The sequence below is a fragment of the Nicotiana tabacum genome, chromosome 2 (assembly GCF_000715075.1).
Source record: "Nicotiana tabacum cultivar K326 chromosome 2, ASM71507v2, whole genome shotgun sequence".
In the NCBI taxonomy this organism is placed as follows: Eukaryota; Viridiplantae; Streptophyta; class Magnoliopsida; order Solanales; family Solanaceae; genus Nicotiana; species Nicotiana tabacum.
Genome location: NC_134081.1, coordinates 15,564,451 through 15,583,677, shown reverse-complemented (window position 1 = coordinate 15,583,677; position 19,227 = coordinate 15,564,451).

Here is a 19,227-nt window from a genome sequence, read left to right as displayed (position 1 = left end):
TTTGAAGAATGCAGGGGCAACTTACATGAGGGCCATGACTACCATATTCCATGACATGATGCACAAATAGATTGAAGTGTATGTTGATGATGTGATCATTAAGTCCAGAACACAAGCTGACCATGTGCAAGACTTGAAAAAGTTCTTTGAAAGGCTACGAAGGTACAATGTCCAACTCAATCCAGCCAAACGTGCATTTGGAGTTCCTTATGGGAAGCTTTTAGGTTTTATAGTTAGTCGAAGAGGCATTGAGTTAGATCCCTCCGAGATAAAGACCATTCGAGAGTTGCCTCCGTCGAAGAACAAAACAGAAGTCATGAGTTTACTTGGGAAGTTGAACTACATCAGCAGGTTCATCGTGCAGCTTACAACCACATGTGAGCCTATTTTCAAGTTGTTGAAAACTAACGCCGCTATCAAGTGGACAGATGAGTGCCAAGAAGCTTTTTATAAGATCAAGGAATATTTGTCAAATCCCCTATTTTGGTCTCGTCGAAACCTGGTAGGCCTCTGTTTTTATATCTATCAGTAATGGATAGTTCCTTTGGTTGTGTTCTGGGTCAGCATGATGCCACAGGAAAAAAAGGAACAACCAATATATTATTTGAGCAAAACGTTCACCACTTATGAGGCAAAATACACTCTTTTGAAAGGACATGTTGCGCCTTAGCCTGGGTCGCCCAGAAGCTTAGGAATTATATTTTGGCCTATACAACTTACCTCATATCCCGAATGGATTCCCTGAAGTAGATCTTTCAGAAGCCGATGCCAACTGGTAGATTGGCAAAGTGGCAAATCATGCTCACAGAGTTTGATATTGTTTATGTCACACGTACTGCCATGAAGGCACAAGCTTTGGATGATCATCTGGCAGAAAACCCGGTTGATGATGAGTATGAATCTTTGAACGCATACTTCCCAGATGAAGAGGTTAATTTAGTTGAAGAAGTAGTCCAAGATGATAGTCAAATTTGGAAACTATACTTTGATGAGGTTGTCAACATTAAAGGCGTACAGATTGGGGCAATTCTTTTATCACCTATTGGGATATATTACCCTGCCACGGCGCGACTTCATTTCTTCAATATAAACAATACGGCATAATATGAAGCTTGCATCATGGGTCTGAACATGGCAATAAACCTAAATTTGCATGAACTGTTGGTGATGCGAGATTTAGATTTGCTTATTCGGCAGGCTCAAAATGATTGGGAGACTCGAGACATCAAGCTCATTCCATATAGACAATGTGTGGAAGATCTTAGCAAAAGGTTCAAGTTTATCGAGTTCAGGTACATTCCTAGGTTTCACAATGAATTAGCTGATGCCTTGGCCACCCTGACCTCAATGCTTCCATATTCGGGTAATACTCACATTGACCCATTATAAATTCAAATTCGGGATCAACATGGTTATTGCAACACAATTGAAGCAGAACCAGATGGTGAACCATGGTACCGTGATATTAATCAGTATCTAAAAACAAGAGAATACCCAAAACATGCTAATAGGGATCAAAAGAGAACTATTAGGCGACTATCTAATGGTTTCTTTTTAAGTGGAGAAATCCTACACAAAAGAACTCCGGATTTGAATTTTTTGAGATGTGTGGATGCCAAAAAAGCTGAAATGATTATGAATGAGGTGCATCCGGGAGTTTGTGGTCCACACATGAATGGATATGTTCTAGCAAATAAAATCCTTCGGGCAGGATATTATTGGCTTACTATGGAACGCGATTGCTTTCGTTCTGTTCGCAAGTGCCACCAATGTCAGATTCACAGTGATTTGATTCACTCGCCTCCTTCAAAGTTGTATCCTATGTTGGCTCCTTGGCCTTTTGTTGCTTGGGGAATGGACGTCATTGCCCCAATCGAGCCAAAAGATTCAAATGGGCATAGATTCATCTTTGTTGCAATTGATTACTTCACCAAATGGGTCGAAGCTATTACATTAAAAGAAGTTACCAAGAAAGCAGTACTAGACTTTGTCCACTCCAACATCATCTGCCGTTTCGGTATTCCAAAAATCATTATCACAGATAATGCTGCTAATTTGAATAGTCATCTGATGAAGGAGGTATGTGAACAATTGAAAATTAAGCATCGCAATTCTACTCCTTACCGGCCCAAATATAATGGAGTCATTGATTCTGCAAATAAGAACATCAAGAAGATTCTTAGGAAGATGGTCCAAGGGTCTAGACAATGGCACGAGAAACTGCCCTTTGCTCTTTTGGGATACCGGACAACTGTCTATACATCAGTTGGCGTAACCCCCTACTTATTGGTTTATGGCACTGAAGCGGTCATACCTGCTGAAGTTGAGATTCCTTCTCTCCGAATCATTTTTGAAGCAGGGATAGGACACTGACTGGGTCAAGTCCCGATTGGAACAACTAAGTTTGATTGATGAAAAGCGTTTGGCGGCAGTTTGTTTTGGTCAGTTATACCAACAAAGAATAGCACGTGCTTACAATAAGAAAGTACGCCCAAGACAATTCGAGGTAGGACAACTTGTTTTGAAACGTATCTTTCCGCACCAAGAAGAAGCAAAAGGAAAGCTCGCCCCGAATTGGCAAGATCCCTACCTCATCAAGAAAGTATTGTCAAAAAGATCTCTACATTTGGCAGATATAGATGGAAAGGTAACAGATATATCCGTCAACGCAGATGCGGTCAAGAGATACTATGTCTGGCATGCATTTGTTGGGCCATTTTTATACTTAGCATTCTCAGGTTGGGATGGCAAAAGGCTATCATTCTCGCTACCCAAACACTGGTCAACCCTAGTTAGCCCTTTGGAGCCTTGTTTATATTTCTTTGTTCTCCCCTCTTTTGGAACCAATGTACTTAATAGAAAAAATGAAAAAAAAATCAAATAAAAAAAAATCATCAAAACAAGTTCATGTTAATTGAACTGCGTCCGACCTGATTCCGAAAGGATACATAGGCAGCCTCACTTTGGAGTTCGGTCACACCAAAACAAAAATTCATATTTCCCCAATATTCAAAGAAATTGGGGCATGATTTTATTTTATTTTTCGCCGGTTTTTTGACAGTTGTTACCTTTCCCTATTTAGACCTTATGATCAACTTTCGAGGATGCTAAGTCGGTATACTATGGTGATGCCTCAGCCATTGTGAAGATAGAAAAATAATATGAGAGAGTATTATTGGTGAAAACCCTCACATGCACTATAAGGCAATGGCGAGTTGAGAGAAAGACAAATGAGAGAGGTCAGCTGGTGAAAACCCACAAAGGGCATCATTGATCAATTTAGGTCTTCATATATCCTGGCACAAGCATGGTTAAGACAAAAAACTCAGTTTCAAAGTGAAGTTTACAACATATTTCGGGAATTAGACAGTTCAAACGATCAGGCATCCAGTCCAAAGTGCATGTCATATTCATTAAAGTCAGCATATTTCTCTAGATAAGTCCTTCCTTATTTTTTCCTGTGAAAGGGACATTTCTTGATTAAGTTTTAATACCTATTAGTTCACCTTCTTGTTTTCTTTCGCATCACTTTTTTGAGTCCCTTTCAGTCTAATTTTGTCAAAGAAAATGCCGCAAAATTAGTTACAGTTTTCCTGTTATATAAAACAAAGATTGCCAGGCATAAACTATATGGGCAAAGGCATAAAGTCACCTATGATTTTCCCTGACGAGCAAAGACTTGAAGGACTGAACAATGTTTCAAAGGTCAACAAAAGTTACTCAGTTAAAAATTGTTTTGGGAGCAAGGTTGTTTGCACCATAAACACACATGGTGATAGGCGCAAAATAGTCAGGTTTTGATATTAAGAATGAAGATCTTCAGAAAGTAAAGATAGAATCTCCCGGCAATTTGTACGACCATTGACGGAGTCAGTTTTTCTAACAAGTGTAGTGGACTCTAGGTCAAGTCACCCAAGAAATCAAGGCCACAAACTGACCACTATTTTAAGACTAACGAATCTTTCTTTGTTTAGAACAAGAACATAACAATTCTAGGAAACAGTTTGTAGAAAGACGAATACCACCAAGTGAAGTTCTCAAATCCTTGATTTTCTTCCAATATATATGTAATCATGTTATTTTTAGTTTCATTATAGAGAATACCCTATCTTCACCTCGGGGTACTACATCCCCTGGTTGCATTTTTTATTGCTAACATAGGGTATGACATTCCCTAGTATCATCTCAGAGTGCCACGAGCCTCATCTTATTGCCAACACAGGGAACTACATCCCTTGGCTGCATTGCTTATTGCCGACATAGGGTATGACATTCCCTAGTAGTATCTCAGAGAGCCACAAGCCTCATTTTATGCAGCATAGGGTACGCCATTCCCTAGTAGCTTCCTAAAGTGCCACGAGCCTCATCTTATTCCCAACACAGGGTACTACATCCCCTGGCTGCATTACTTTCTGCCAACATAGGGTACGACATTCCCTAGTAGCATCCTAGAGTGCCACGAGCCTCATATTATTGTCAACACAGGGTACTACATCCCCTGGTTTCCTTCCTTCTTGTTAACATTTGGTACGACATTCCTATTATTCAAAAAAAAAAAAAAAAAAATGTCTTTTTCAATTCTTTATTCTGCAATAGTAAAGATAGTTTAATATGTTTTCAATAACTCACAAAAATTTCCTAGTGCAAACTGGGGCAGAAAATCTTTGTTCGTTTCTGATGACTTGCAGGTTTTTCTGTAAAGTACAGATTGGATGTGCAAAAATAAGGTTCCAGCTCTTTCCAGAGAAGGTGAAACATTTGATCTCAATACCAGCCACAACCGGCTTTGATATAATGCATGTAGAGACATAGAGTCTTAAGATCCATCTTCTCATCATCCGATCAAGAAACAAGCCTGTGAGAATAATTCATAGTTTGTTGCATCTGGAGCATCAAGTTTCAGTCTAAAGTCAATGGGGGGGAAAGCACGTCAAGAATCAAGACAAGACTCTATATGGCATTTAGATAGGAATTATATAACTCTTAGATTTTAGGAGTATGTAATTTTCTTTTCACTTTGATGTAACAGTAGGAACTGCGGATCAGAACTTCGCTCGACTCTCTATCTAAGAGCACCACTCTTTTTCCACTTGAACTACACGTGACTTGATTCTCTTATAACCCGGGATATATAAACTGCCTAAAACCAAGGCTCGGTCACATCATTTTTTTTGTTATCTTCTTTTCCTTTTTAAATAATGGCTAGGTCAAAAATCAGTCACCTTGTTCATTTTCTTTTCTTGAAAACTCTTTATGTTTCCAAGCAAAGAGGGGCATGCTGTGAATAACTAAGTTTTTACCACACCCGAATTCCATACTATTTTAGTGTAAATATTTCTTTTAGGTCTTATCGTGATATTTTAAACTTTTGTCTTACCTTTAGTAGAGCTTATATAAGAAAATTAAAAATTAAAAAATAAATATTAACATTCTTAGAATACATATTTTATTTCTATTTGTAAAGAGAAAAGGAAAATTTACAAACAATATATGATTTCTTTTAATTAGAATTTAATAAATTTTAGTATTTTTCTTAGTAATATTAAAAGTATATATATATATATATATATATATATATATATATATATATTTTAATGAACTAACTCAAGACAAAACAACACACACACATATGTGTGTGTGTTGTTTTGTCTTGAGTTAGTTCATTAATATTTTGTGTTAATAGTTCAATTAAATTCTTCTTCTAAAACAAAAAAAAATATAACAAGCATTCACGTGACCTTTAAAGTTAGGCAACAAATGTAACTTTCAAAAGAAGATTCGATCCATCCATGATTCTTGCACAATTACGTTACTTTAATTTCGGATATTGTACAGATTCCACTCTAACCTCTTCCCTCTATCACCCCATGATCACACACCGACATCACACACATACACACGATATACTATTCATCTGCACATCTTCCATCTTCAACTCCTATACATGCCTATATAGTGACTTTTTTGGTCCAAAAGGGAGGATATATATTCATAGCAAGCCACTGATTACATTCACAGAGAATTAAGTAAGAAGGATTAAGATACAATTTTTTTTATTTTTTGGAAGAGACGAAGGTTTAGTTTCAAGTTTTGGGTTCGCGCTACGGTTGTTGTTTTCCATCAATTTCTTGTAATTCCTGGATCTTCTTTTATATTATTGAAAGCTTTTACAAAGGTTCATCTCCTCTATCTTTGTCTTTTCGGTCTTCTAATTTTATATGTATTTGTGTGTTGGTAACGTTTAATGTGATCTTTATCTTATTTAGGATTGTTTTTGTTTTATGTAGTTTAGTTCTTTCCTTCTTTTTAATCTTGATTTTTGAAGCCATAGATAATACGTGCAAGTAACTCATGTTTAGTTGAATGCCCATTTACTACTAAAGTTAAAATTAATTATAAGAAGTATTTTGGTATATACGCAGTAAGTTGTTGATCATTTTATCTTTTGTTACTTCTTAACTGTTTCACTAGTTTTCTTAGAGAATGTCAAGTGAAAAAAAATTTAAATTAATTTTTTGTCTTCTCTTGTAATCGTTATAGAATTTGTTAGTAAAACATTTAGTTAGAACTTCTATGTTAGATTCTTTAAAAATTTGCTTTATTAACGGTTTGAAATAATCTTGTTAATATAAAAGTCTTTGAAGTTCTTTTTTTCTCCACAATTATTAAGATTTAATATTTTTTAAAGTGAAAGGTATGGTGGTATGGAGACCTCAAATTATTCATTTTTTCTTTACTACGTGAGACATGAAAGGGATATCTCTAAGGTTATTTTGATTCAAAAATCTTTAGTCAACTTTCTGTGAATATGTTTAATCATTTGACAGTTGGATGAGATTTTTATCTATACCCATTTTTTTGTCGTATGTATATAGACGTTATTTTCCTAACTCTTATATTTTATTCTTCAAGAGTTCCATGATCAGCTTTAATATGTCTTGAAAATATTTTAGTTTTAAACTAGCTTCAGGGACATGGAGTGCTTTAGTTTGGGACTTTTCTTGAATTTTTGTATCTATCTCCAAGGTTCAGTTAGAATGAATGTAAATATTTCTTTTTAACTTTGTCCCATTTCATTATCTATTTATTAATGCCATATTCAAATATTTGTGTTAAGATTGGAATATCTTTACATATGTTGAAATAGGGAGCGAGATGAGTTAGGAACTAATTTAAGACTCGTTGTAATAAGTAAAAAGATATATACTAATAAATGTCTCGAATCTAAAAAAGACAAATAAATGGAATACTCTAAAAATGCTAAAAAAAACTTTAGATTTACTTTAAATATTAGCTCATGTGTTCGTACCCGAACCTTGGATTGATATACTTAAGTAATAAAGGGGTCATGTGCGCATTCTCGCATCTCGATACCTTTAAATTTAAAATAATTGTGTTTTAACCATGTGTACATTCTGTACCTTGGTTTAACATCTAACTTAAAAAAAATACCTTGTGCGCGTATCGCATCTGAGTCCAAACAATTAATAAAATATAATAATTAATTTAGTGGTACTAGGCAAATCATAATTAATAAAATACAAGAATAGTCAAGAATTTATTTAATCCTGACATTAGTCAATAGAAGTAACCGTGTTAAAACCACGGGACTCGAGAGGTGCCTTACACCTTCCCCTCGGTCAACATAATTTCTTACTCAGTCTTCTGTTTTCGCAGATCATAAATTAGGAGTCAAACCTTACATTTGATGAGGGATTCAAATAAAAGGTGACTTGGAACACCAAAACTCAATTCCAAGTGGCGACTCTAAATAAAAAATAATCCCATTTCGAATAATGTCACTTTAATTAGAAAACTCCCTATCTCCTCAGAAAAAAGGAGGTGTGGCACCTGGGGATCCGACTTCTGATCAACTACCGATGCAGTACGTGTCATCACCATCTGTTAGAGAACAAGAATAGAATAATTCAAACTCAATGATAGAATAATGTCGCACGATAGGGAAAGAAAGAAGGAGAAATTTTCTAAAGCCTTATAGCCTATAGAAAATAAGTAAGGACATCTCCGTACCGATCTGCAAGACTCTACTAAGCTTGCTCATGACTCGTGAGACCTAGACAACTTAGTGCTTTGATACCAACTTGTCACCACCCAAAATCCCAACCAATCAGGATCGCGATGACGCCAAACACTTCTCGTTAGGCAAACCAATACAACAAATAATGTGAAACAAAAAATAGTAAATATCTGACAGCCGAATAAATAACATAAAGCAAGAAACAACTATGTGATAACATGATAAGTTCTAAAATCAATAACTAGCGTAAATCACCCCAAGATTAGTGTCGTGTGTACATGAGCTTCTAGATCAAACTAAATACAAAGCTATGAAAGAAATACAACATTGTCCGAAATAAAATTGAAATAGTACAATGAAAATAGGAAAGTCACTCTAAGGCTTGCGAATGGGATGCAACTCTACCTCGAATCATTGTCTGGTATTCGCTAAGTACCTCTCAGACTCTGCGGGTACCAATGTCAAAATCTGCACAAGAAATGCAGAAAAGTAGTATGAGTACAACTAACCCAGTATACTCAGTTAGTGTCAAGCCTAACCCCAACGAGGTAGTGATGAGGATAAGACAATACACCTACTAAAAACCTATGCAGTTATATACATAAAGAAACATAATAACATATAAAGCTTCAAAAGTAACAACAGGGTAGGGACATGTATAAAGTGATAATAAGTTGGGATAAAAATCTCTTCAAAAATATCTCAAATTCGTGCTCTAGGTTTCAAAAGGGTGAAAGATAATGAATTACCGATTTCAGCTTTTTATTTAACTGCATGTCATGTTTTCTTCGCATTCACGGAGCACCTGTCGTGTTCGCGAAATACACATGCTAATTGGCCTTCACATTTCCGAGGTCCTCATCACGTTCTCGAAGGCATCATCTCAGCCAAGCCTTCACGTTCGCATCTAGTAGGTCGTGTTCACTGTGTAGACCCCATCATCCCTCCCTATACATCCTCAAGCCAACGCGTTTATGTTAGGTCTACCTCGTGAGGGAGGGAAAGTCCCCCCCAAACTTTCGCGTTTGTGAGCTTCCCCTCGCGTTCGCGTAGATCAACCTGCCCAGTCACAAGTTTCCCTTTCACGATCGCGGTAGTGGCTGCGCGATCGCGAAGCACTGTGATACACCAGCAAAACCCAACTAACTCTATAAGGCTCAAAATGGTCCGAAATCAATCCGAAAGTCAACCCATCCCCCAAGCTCCAATCTAAATATTTAGACAAGTATAATAACATCATAAAAACTTCCTCTCTCTCTCAAATCATAAAAAATAACATAAAATATCAAGAATTGATCATTAAAGCTCAAGATTTTTCAAAGTTTAAAACTCATTTTTCCAACTTTTCACATAATGCGCTGAAACGCCCTCGGGTCTCCAGGGATCCTGACCAAGCATGTTACATGTACAAAAATATCATACGAACCTACTGAAATCCTCAAGACACTGATCCAAGGTTGTTTACCAAGAACGTTGATCGTGGTCAACTCTAATTTTTTTTAAAGCCAAGAAATCCCTTTATTTTATACAAAATTTCACATAAAAACTTTTCAAAAATGACACGGACCATGCACGTAAGTCATATAACATCAAATGAATCTTTGAGAAGTCTCAAAACATAAAAATAAAGGGTAGTACTTGTGACGACCTATTAGGTCGTCACAAGTCCACTTATACCCAAGAAGGGGTTAAATTGTATCTTGCCTGATTTTCGCGAATTCAAAGTTCCCAATTTTTTGAACTAAATAAACAGACACCAACAGAAAGTGAAGTGCGGAATTAAACAACACAATAAATTTTACATGAAAAAAATCTTCTTGCTCGAGGGAATAAAAACTATGACATACCCTCGTCGGATTTGCCTCAAAACTTCACTAACTTCAAAGAACGGTTTTACGTTACAACTCTATAACCAAGGAGACTAATTCTAGGATCCTTCCCCTACAATTTATACAATTGTATCTACCCTTCCCAAACTAACTCTAGCCCTGGAAGCGAATACAAAAACTCAAAGTTTTTGTGCTAACCTATGATTACACTTCTTAAAAGAAAATATGTTATAATTCGAAACAATTAACTCAATCTAAATAACTAAAGAACTTCAGCAGTTTTGTCTTCGGGGACATGCTATTTAGTTGAGCAGTTTGAATCTCCAAGAGTACCTTCTTGCCGAGATTGCTATCGTCAAAGAAATATACTTGATTTGTGTGAATAGCGTTAGGCATGAACGTTAGTAGTAGGTGGACTCTTTGTATAAGTGTAAGGTTTACCGAAAATCTTCTCTATTTAATACTCTAGAACCTAGAGTATTTCGGTTAAGGAAAACCTTTTCAACTTTGATTTGGTTTTCATATTTGTTTCCAACTCCTCAAACCTTTTTCTTTAATGAAAAAATTTCCATAATTATTGAATTCTTCTCAAACATGAATTCCTCCCGCCAATGTTTTCTTTGTAGTTCACGAACAAGTCTTCTTTGTGGAATCCAACTACACACGTATTTGTACATACCGCATCTTATCAGCTATCTGCAATTGTCTGCTTAGACCTGGTTCTTTTATCTTCTGCATATCATATCTTCATACCATTGTGTGCTTAGACCTGGTTCTTTTATCTTCTACATATCATATCTTCATACCAATTTAGTAGCATAGTAATATGTCAAGGAAACCTAGTTCTTCCAATATAATCAATTCTAGTTTGTTAATGATGTCACGCTATAATTCCATATTTTATGACATTACTTGCCTTACTTTCTTGGTGTATTGATGCTAATTTGTGCGACGCTTGAGTTTATGTATATGAAGTGGTAAAAAGTTGCATAAAATAATACTTAGAAGCTACAAATAGAGAACAAAAAGAAAACAGTACAAGACATTGAAAAGTTGGCATCCAGAACAGTGCAAAGTCCATAAATACTCACGGCCTATGACGGCGTCCCCATGCTGACGAGGTCTATTTGATCCTCTTTTATTTCCTCCTCAGATTTGGACATGAACACTTTAACCCTACCTTATAAATACCTCTTAAAGTTAGTTTTTGAAAGGTTAGACATCATTGAAGAGGTGAAACGTTGTGGGAACGCTTGGAAGCACCAAATCACAAGAGCTTTTCTTCTGTTCTTCCTTAATCTATATTTTAATACTTTTGAATATTAACATTATTGTTATCATGTCTATGAGTAGCTAAACTTATATCTAGAATTTTATTGAACCCATTGAAGGACAAACTACCATAATATGTGAATATAATTTTTCCTTTGGACTTGTCTACAGGTTTAACTACATGCTTAATTTAGTTAGTCGAATGACCATCAATTAGATGTGCCTATCTAGTGAGTATTACTTGAAAAAGAATACATATTTAGTTGATTATTGAACAACGTACTCCCAAAGTGTATGAGAAATCAATACGGAGGGCTTAAAGGTAGGTTTAGAGATAACAAAATCTTGACGTGATTATAGTGAGCGGTAAGACAAAGTGCAACTAGCGTAACTCGAGAGGGTGCATCCGTAAATTATTGTAGTTACTTGAGAGAGAATTACAAACGAAGTACTCATAATCCGTAGATAGTAATAGGCAAAATTACAGGAGATATAGCGGGGAGGATTCCGATAATTGGAGAGATCATAACTCTATGCTATCTCAATCTTGTCATGAAACCTATTTGTGACAATTTACTGAGTTTCATTGTTGCTCATTTTAGTTTCTAATTAACAATCATTGTTATTTGCAATTTCAAAAGATTGATAATTTAATTCATGCAAGAAAATTAATTGTAATTTATAGGTTAATTGCCTGTGAGATTTGACTCCGAACTGTAAAGCCGGATTATATTTGCAACAATCTATAGTCCTTTTATTAGGCATAGTTGGGCGTGATCAAATTTTGGCGCCATTGCCGCAATATCTGGTGCGCTGCGGGAGAATTAATGGTGTAAGTGATTACTACTAGAAGTATTACTCATAGTATAGTCAATTTTCTTGAATAAAAAAAAATCTTAATTCACTGAAACATTAACATTTGTGATCTTGTGTGTCACACTTGTATGCCTAGAAACTCCTCAAGAATTGGTGAATTGTTTGAAGCATTACCGGAACCTGAGAAAGCTTTCAGGGCATTTAATCGGGCAAATAAGAGAAACAAACAACAACAAAAATCAAAATTAATTGAAATTGAAATGGATGACGTCGAGAATAACAATGGCAATAATAGAAATAATCAAGGTGACCCAAAAAACAGAGTTGTGTAACATCTTGTACCGAAAGCTGCTTTATATGTTGGGCTCAACCAACCGATGACAATCTAGCAACCATAATTGTAGTCCCTCAGATTCAATCAAAAACATTTCAAATCACGAACAAATGTTGCACCTGTTGCCGAACAAGGGACTGTTCTCTAGGTCCTACCTTGAAGATCCACAACAATACTTAAAAAATTTCCTGTCAATTTGTGCCGCTCAAAGACAACCCAATATAACACCGGAAGAAATTCTATTATTATTGTTTCCATTCTTTGTGACTAGACAAGCACAGATTTGGCTCAATTCGCTCCCATTCAACTCCATAACTACGTGGGAGGAATTGGTCAAGCTATTCTTGAACAAGTTCTATAAACCTAATTAGAGTGCAAAGCAAAATGCTGAGATATTGCAGTTCAGATAGAAACCGATGTAAACTTTGCAGAAAACTTGTGAAAGATTCAAAAGGATGTTGGTGAAGTGTCCACAACATGACATTCCAAATCAGATGTTAGGACAGAGGTTCTACATGGATTTGGTAGACAGTAAGAAGGCGAATGTTGATGCTTCAACACGTGGAGTGTTCGTAAGCAAATCATTCATAGAGTGTAAAATTCTTTTTGACAAGATTGCTTAAATTCAGGCTGGATGATGAGGGACACGATTCTCACCCTAGTTGTTCATTCAGTTTCTCTCGACCCAAACAATAAAAATGCTGAAAACATTGCCACTTTGATGACCCAGATGAGTTTGTTGACAAAGAAAATTGATGAGATAGGCACAAAGTAGGTTCATCTTGTAGACATAAAAAATGGAGGACTATGCACCATACAGATTAATTAGCCATATGTCTGCTCGTGGAGTGGTGATGGTGATAACTAGAGATTAACAAAGGATATGAATTATGTGAACAATTATGGGGGACAGGGACAAGGTAGACAATAGTGGTGACAACAGAACCATCAATGCAGACCCAACCAATAATAGTATAATAACAACCCGGGGCAGATGGTGCCTTATTAAAGAAACCCAGGGTATAATCAACAGCAGCAACAACAATTGACCTATCAACAACCACAACAACAACAGATGGCTAGGCAAGAAAATAGTAACATGGCCGAAATCAAGGGTATGTTGCAGCAGATTACTGGGTCTAATGGAAAAATGCAAAAAGAAGATAGATGCACATGATTGATCCGGTAAAAGGCATTGAAACATAGTTAGGCCAATAGTCGTTGGCACTTAATAATAGACCACAAGGAACTCTACCTGCAGACACTAACTCTAATCAGAAAAATCAGAACCTAAACCAGTTAATGACAACGAGTCTCAGGAATAGAAGAGATCTTGATAAAGAGTAAGAAATTACTCAAACCAGTAGGAAAACTATGCAGCCTACCTCTGAAATTGATGAGTCGGCTGAATTGACCGAGGTTGTAATTCAACAAGTACAAGGTGATAAGGGTAAAAAAAAAAGAAGTTGAACAGACTTCAAAAGAAGTTCGGGAAAAGGTGCCTGAGCAGAAAAATACACAGGTGAGTGGCCAGAAGCAACCCCGGACGCCATTCCCCTAAAGGTTAGCAAAGCATAAGAAATATGATCAATACAAAAAATTCATGGAAATGCTAAGGCAAATTCATTTGAATATTCCTATGATAGATGCTTTGAGGGAAATGCAAGGCTATGCAAAAATGATGAAGGATATGAAGTTGAGAAAGTTTGACTTACAAGACCTCTCTACTGTGACTTTAACTCAAATTTGTAGTGCCGTAGTGACAAAGCCTATGGCTCTAAAGATGTATGACCCTGGGAGTTTCACAATCCCATGTATAATTGGAAGTTATGTTTTTGCTAAAGCATTGTGCGACTTGGGAGCGAGTATTAACTTGATTGGCCATTTATACGAGGTTGGGAATCAGTAGACCTAGACCGACCTCTATGTTGTTGCAACTGGATGATCGAACAGTGAAGATACCCACATGAATTCTTGATGATGTGCTAGCTAAAGAGGAGAAATTTATGTTTTTTGTCGATTTTGTTATTCTTGACTATCAAGTTTATGAAGAAATTCTCATAATTTTGGGAAGCCCATTCTTGGATGCTGGGAGAGAATTGATAGATTATGAGTGTGGAGAACTAAAAATAAGATTGAATAATAAAGAAATTATCTTTAATGTTCAACACTCTATGAGGAGAACCAATGAGCTTTCAAACTATTCACTGGTAGAGGCAGTAAATGTGATTTTACAAGAGGAGGATAAGGAATCTTTATTCTAAAGATCCATTGGAAACATGCGTAATGAATCTAGAAGAGGTGGATGGTGAGAACTTGTCAGAGTGGGTCTTCACCCTTGAAGGCCAACGATTTTGAAAAAGGGAAACTCAGTTTGAATCCTTACACTTAGAGAAGAGGAAGACACCACCAGCCAACAAATCAATAGAGGAGCCTCTATTGTTGGAGCTTAAGCCGCTTCCAACCCATCTAACATATGCCTTCTTAGGACCTAAACCCACTTTAACTGTTATTATCTCATCTAGTTTGTTAGATGTGCAGGTAGAACAACTTTTGTAGGTTTTGAAGGAGTACAAGACTGCTATTGGTTGGATCATTATAGACATAAAGGATATCAGCCTGACTTATTATATGCACAAGATTCTACTGGAAGAAGAACACAAACCTTCCAGAGAACATCAAAGAAGATTGAACCTATATATAAAAACAATAGTGAAAAAGGAGGTGATCAAGTGGTTGGATGCGAGGATTATCTTCCCTATCTCACGCAACAACTAGGTTAGACCACTTCAATATGTTCCGAAGAAAGGTTGGATGACTGTAGTACAAAATAATAATAATGAGTTGATCTCAACTACAACTGTCATTGAGCTGGCGAATTTGCATGGATTACAGGAAATTGATAGCCACCCAAAAAGGATTATTTTCCCTTGCCATTCATTGATCAGATGTTAGATAGATTAGTAGGAAGATCTCGCTTTTGCTTTTTGGGTGGATACTCGGGGTATAATCATCTTTCCATTACCCCCGAGGAAGACAAAAAATGTTGTTCACTTGTTCGTATGGTATCTATTCCTTTTGGAGAATGTCGTTTGGCCTATGCACTGCACCTGCCACATTCCAAAGATGTATCATGACCATTTTTAATAATATGGTTGAGGATATTATTGAAGTTTTCATGGATGATTTTTCAGTAGCGGGGTATTCATTTAATGAATAGTTGGGGAACTTGAAAAGAGTGTTGAGAAGGTGCGTAGAAGACAAATTTTGGTGTTAAATTGGTAAACATATAATTTTATGGTACATGAAGGTATAGTCTTGGGGCACAGAATGTCAAAGAGGGGTATTAAAGTCGATCGTGTAAGGATAATGTGATTGAAAAATTGCCACCACCTACCTCGTTAAAGAAAATAAAGAGTTTCCTTAGTCACGCCGGTTTATACATGAGATTTTAAAAAGATTTCTATAAAATTGCTAACCCTTTATGTAAATTGCTTGAAAAAGTTCACTCCTTTGTGTTTTCTGATGATTGCAGGTTGGCATTTGAGGAGCTGAAGAAGAAATTGGTGACTGCACCTATCATCATTGCATACAACCGGGAGCAACTATTTGAGTTGATGTGTGATGCAAGCAACTATGTTGTGGGAGCAGTTCTTGGGCAAAAAAAAGATAAAACCATGCATCCAATGTACTATGCAAGTAGAACCTTTAGTTGTGCTCTACATCGATACCGAGAAGGAGATGCTAGTAGTGATATTTGCATTCAATAAGTTCATGGCATACCTGTTAGCCTTGTTTTAATGATGATATTACTTGTGAAATTGCATGATTACACTAACGAAGGTAAATATAGTTGCACAAAAAGAAAAAGAAAAAGAAGAATGACAGGCATATAACTTGAGGATCCTGGCAAATTCAAAAGAGTTAGAAGACAACGGCGTACAAGGAAACAAGAATCAATCAAGACTTGGAAGATAATGGTTTATGAGGAAAGAATAATCAATAGAGTCAACCAAGAGTTGGAAGATAATAGCTTACAAGTAAAGAAGAATCAATCATGGTAATTCAATCAATGAGAAATCTCGCTAGTACAAATGAAGGACTTGATGGAGTTCTTCACTAAGAATGTCCTAATCAAAGCAGCCCAGAAAGAAAACATATATGCAAAAATCAAGCAGTACCTTGGAAGGCTCCAACTTTATTCTTGGAATATCCTCTAAGGATCAAATCTCTTAGATTGTCACCTCTCTGCCAGAAACATATTAAGGAAATAATCTGCGGGAAATCAATAACTCCAACGGGCTTCCTTTTGAGTATTTAAGGAGACGAAGTACCCCAAGGTGAAATATACTTTCGTCTAACCAATTTCAAGCTTTTTATTTTACTCTTAGCAAGCATTGTAATTTCATTGATTTACTGTGTAAATATATATATATATATATATATATATATATATATATATATATATATATATATATATATATAGAGAGAGAGAGAGAGAGAGAGAGAGAGAGAGAGAGAGAGAAAGTATCAATGAGGTATTGTATCAAAATCTAAGAGAAAAAAAATAGTGAAGAAGTCACACAACCCTGTTGTAACAAGTTTGATAAGGATCCATCAGAGTGTCACGACCCAAAATCCCACCTTAGAAATTATGATGGCACCTATTCTCTAAGACTAGGTAAGCCTAATACATGAGGAGATCTAACAAAGATAACCATCTCGACTATATAAAACTTAAACTGATAAATGGGATAACGTAACTAAAACTGAACAAATGTTATATAATCCCTAGAACCGATAGTATAGAGTCATAAGCTCTACCGACATACATTAGAATTTCGAAATACAATAGTGTTCTGAAATGAAGATAAACAATAGTAAAGATAATGTCTGAAGGTGATTTCGAGACCTGCGAACGTCAAGCAAGTATAACTTCAATTCTCCAACCGTGCAGACAAAACTCTCAAGAACCAACACGATCAAAAGTACCTGGATTTGTACAAAAATATGCAGAAGCGTAGCATGAGTAAACCACAGCACTACCCAGTAAGTATCAAGACTAACCTCAGTGGAGTAGTGACGAGGTAAGTCCAGACACTCACTAGACATAAAACTTGTGCAAGATATTGACATAAAGCTAGCAATGGAAAGAACATTTATGCAAGGGTAATAACGTAAAGATTATTAATATAAAACCAATAAAAGAATAATAAAAATAATTGGCAACAAGAAGTAAACAGTTAATAAAACAACAACATAATCAGAACACAGATGAAATATGAATAAACTCAAATTAGGAAAATATATGACAATTCAAGTAATCAAATTGTTCCCAACTCATAACTTATAACAAGAATTTTCCCGAGGCACCACACCTCGTAACCATAAACCATAAGCCATAATTCCGAATCTTACAGGCTTGGCACCTCGTCCCCACATTATCAATCACCTATCGCACGACAAAGCCCACATGCTACCATGTATATTGTATCCATGTCAAATGCCAAATAAAATGCTCGAGAGGTTTGTTTAAATACAGTAAGGCATAATAACTATCTTGAATAAAGTAATGCGTCAAATAAGATAATGAGTTTATTTTAGAAAAACAAATAAAGTAAAGCACAATTTATACAAAATAGAGTATCAAATGAGTTTAGTTTAGAAATCAATAAGGTAAAGTAAAATAGCATTTTTAAATTAAGAAAAACATGAGATAAGTTAACGAATTAAATATAGAATTTATTAGAGTAAGGCATGGTGACAATTTCACGTAAAGTAAAACATCAAATAGGGTAATGAGCACAACATTACATACTAACTTGGTTGCCTCATTGTGCAGGTGTCAATAACAGGATCAGAAAACTGAGGCAAAGACTAGTTTCATGCTCAACCTGCACTGCTTTTGCACAGAAGACAATCATAAAAATGATTGGTCTTCAGCAGAACTAGTACTGCTGCACACAGGAATCTGGGAGCACAAACATCCTAACTTGGTTGCTTCATTTTGCAGGTTTCATGGGAATGACTTGAAGATAACCAATAAGAGAATAACAAGACAGCACCAACAACATCCCTTCCTCATCACTCACCACCCAGTCATCCTCAAAGTTCTCAGCACATACAGGAACCTGGGAGCACAACATTATATCCTAACTTGGTTGCTTCATTTTGCAGGTTTCATAGACAGGATAAGATTGCTTTGGCAAGTATACAGAGGGGTGTCGACATCACAAATACTCAGTAGATTATCAATCAAGCTTTACTGTTTCTACACAACATATGTTTGCTGCTCCTCTGAAGATTCTTATTGCCTATTTGTGCTAGTATCAACTTCCAGACTGCAATGCTCATTATGGGGGTTTCTCAGTACATTACAACAACCAATATCAACAACACAGATGACAGTACATTCATGCAATACAGATTAATTTCAATCAGCTTGAAGAGGTCAGCAATCTGTTGTACGTACTCAGAAACAACACAGATATCAGTACACATCAGGACTAGAAAAATGGAAGTTATCCTGCTATACATCACAAGCAGCTTGGCTTGGACATCAATCAGATGTACCTACACAGATAGTTACCACATGGCCTGAGCTTGACTAATGTGTAATACTTGTGTGGTGTTATACTATTTCTCAGTGGTATTAGCATGTTATTGTGCTCATTCTAGGGGTGGTTTAACACCATACATAACCATGGAGTCAAGCAGACATATCTTAGATACGGCTTATACTAAATGCGATTGCATTTATACACAGTATATGGCTGCACATATGATCAGCTTCATTATGTATGAATTGTTGGCACTGGTATATCAAACTGAGGATATCTACTCACATGAAATACAAAGAAAACTGCTGGTTACATCTGTTTTTGGTATTGACAGTATAGTGTCCTATCATTATCCAGTGGTATTAGTGTACATGCATG